Genomic DNA, 2,500 nt, shown 5'->3' with positions numbered 1-2,500 from the left:
TCTCTCTTTCCTTCGCTCCTTCTCTCCTTCCTTCCCTTTATCTATCCCCCTCACTCCCCTCTCCTCCTCCTGCTCTCTCTCTCCTCTTCTCTTTCCATCCCTCGCTCTCCTCCCTTCCTCAATTTCCTTCCCTCCCTCCCTCCCTCCCTTCTCCCTCCCCGCGCCCCATAGTTGGAGACTTGCCAGCTGGTCTTCCCATTCACCAGCCTCCACCATCGTTGCCACGCCTGCTAGCAACCCCTTTCTGCTCCCTACCTCAACCCATCGTTGCCATACACGGCATCAACCTGTTTGGAATCAGAGGCGTAGTTACCATATTCGGATTATCATCTTATCTCGGATTTTCTCTCTCTCAATCTCAATCAATCTTTCGTTTTCTCTCTCTCTTTCTCTCTCTCTTTCTCTCTCTCTCTCTCTCTCTCTCTCTCTCTCTCTCTCTCTCTCTCTCTCTCTCTCTCTCTCTCTCTCTCTCTCTCTCTCTCTCTCTCTTCTCTCTCTCTCTCTCTCTCTCTCTCTCTCTCTCTCTCTCTCTCTCTGTATATAGTGATAATACAAATCTGAAAATAAGTACTAACAAAGAAAGAACCTAAAAGGCATTAAAGGAAACACAGACAAACAAGACCGCCGAACGCAAAACCAAAATGCGAAGTACAAATGAAAGCACGACAAGCAAATTAAATGGAGAGGAGGAGAGAAGAAGAAGTCTTTGTCTTGGGGAGAGAAAGGGATATGGGGAGCGACGGGGAGGGGGATGAGGATGAAAAAGGGATTGACGTAGGGTGGGGGAAATCTAGAAGGAGGGAGAGAGAAGGTAGAAGAGAGGGAATACAGAAGCGAAGAGGGGATAAGAGGAATAGTACGGAGGGACAGAAGAAGGGAAGAGAAAGGACAGAGAGAATATGGGGATGGGGAAGGGGACGAGCCAGAGTAGGGTAGATGACTAGGGAACAGGACAGGGAGGGGAGGGGAGGAGGACTAGGAGACAGGACACAGCGGGTGGGGAGGAGGGCCAGGGAATGGAGAAGGCGGGGAGGAGGAACAAAGGACAGGGTAGGGCGGGGAGGAGGAGAGGGGGACACGGCAGAGCGGGGAGGGGAAAAGTGGACAGGACAGCGAGAGGGGGCGACAAGGGGACAGGGTAGGGGAGGTAAGGAGAGAGGGGGCTGGGAAGGGTAAGGAGGTAGGAGAGGGGCGGGGGGGGGGGGGTAAGGAGGGAGGAGAGAGAGGACAGGGAAGGGTAAGCAGGGAGGAGAGAGAGGGGGACAGGGGAGGGTAAGCAGGGAGGAGAGAGGGGGGGGCAGGGGAGGGTAAGCAGGGAGGAGAGAGAGGGGGACAGGGGAGGGTAAGCAGGGAGGAGAGAGAGGGGAGGGGTAGGGGAGGGTAAGCATGGAGGAGAGAGAGAGGGGAGCAGGGGAGGGTAAGCAGGGAGGAGAGAGAGGGGAGGGGTAGGGGAGGGTAAGCATGGAGGAGAGAGAGAGGGGAGCAGGGGAGAGTAAGCAGGGAGGAGAGAGAGGGAGGGGGTAGGGGAGGGTAAGCATGGAGGAGAGAGAGAGGGGAGCAGGGGAGAGTAAGCAGGGAGGAGAGAGAGGGGAGGGGTAGGGGAGGGTAAGCATGGAGGAGAGAGAGAGGGGAGCAGGGGAGAGTAAGCAGGGAGGAGAGAGAGGGGAGGGGTAGGGGAGGGTAAGCATGGAGGAGAGAGAGAGGGGAGCAGGGGAGAGTAAGCAGGGAGGAGAGAGAGGGGAGGGGTAGGGGAGGGTAAGCAGGGAGGAGAGAGAGAGGGGGGGGAGCACAGGGGGGGGTCGAAATCGTCTTGAATGAACTCCCATTTGTCCGAGACCCGAAAACACGCTTCGAAGCTGGTTCCCCAACAGTTTATCTCCGGACTGGATCTCTGTCTTGAGACCTTGCGCGCCGTCTTCGTTTGCCTCTCTCTTTCTCCTCCTTTTTTTCCTGCGTGAGTGATTTTTTATTTTTTGTTTTATTATTGCCATTGTTGTTGTTTTTTTGCCGAGTGTATTTTGTTGCTCTTTTTTGGGGACGCTTTCTCTCTATCTATCTATCTATTTATCTATTTATTTATCTATCTATCTATCTAAAGATCTGTCTATCTATCTGTCTATCTATCTATCTATTTATCTATCAGTCTGTCTATCTACCTATCTATCTATCGATCTATCTGTCTATCTATCAATCTCTTTTTCTCTCTCTCCTACCTATATTTGTCTTTCCTTCCTCCTACCTCCCTCCCTCCCTCCCTTCCATCCCTCCCTCCCTCCTCCCCTCCTAGATACATAAAGATAGATGGAAGAGGAAGAGAAGGAGAAAAAAAAATAGATAGAAAACCAAGATAAAGGTAAATGGGGCGGAGAAAGACAGCGGTAAATCAAGCGAAGAGAAAGAAAAGAGGAAAAGTCGAAAAGTCGAAAAGTCTGAAGAAGCGAAAGGGGGAGATGGGAGGAAGGATAACATGGAGAAGGAGGAGATGGAGGAAGAGGTGGAG

The 2,500-nt window shown here is 52.3% G+C and overlaps 1 protein-coding gene across 1 annotated transcript in view; it reads left to right on the top strand.

The window, feature by feature from the left end:
- LOC125031192 overlaps positions 1 to 2,500 on the top strand; it is a 99,665-nt gene that overhangs the window by 78,514 nt on the left and 18,651 nt on the right. The gene's annotated exons all lie outside the window — the stretch shown is intronic.

The sequence above is a fragment of the Penaeus chinensis genome, chromosome 12, assembly GCF_019202785.1.
Source record: "Penaeus chinensis breed Huanghai No. 1 chromosome 12, ASM1920278v2, whole genome shotgun sequence".
Taxonomy (NCBI): domain Eukaryota; kingdom Metazoa; phylum Arthropoda; class Malacostraca; order Decapoda; family Penaeidae; genus Penaeus; species Penaeus chinensis.
This window is presented reverse-complemented; position numbering and strand designations above follow the sequence as displayed.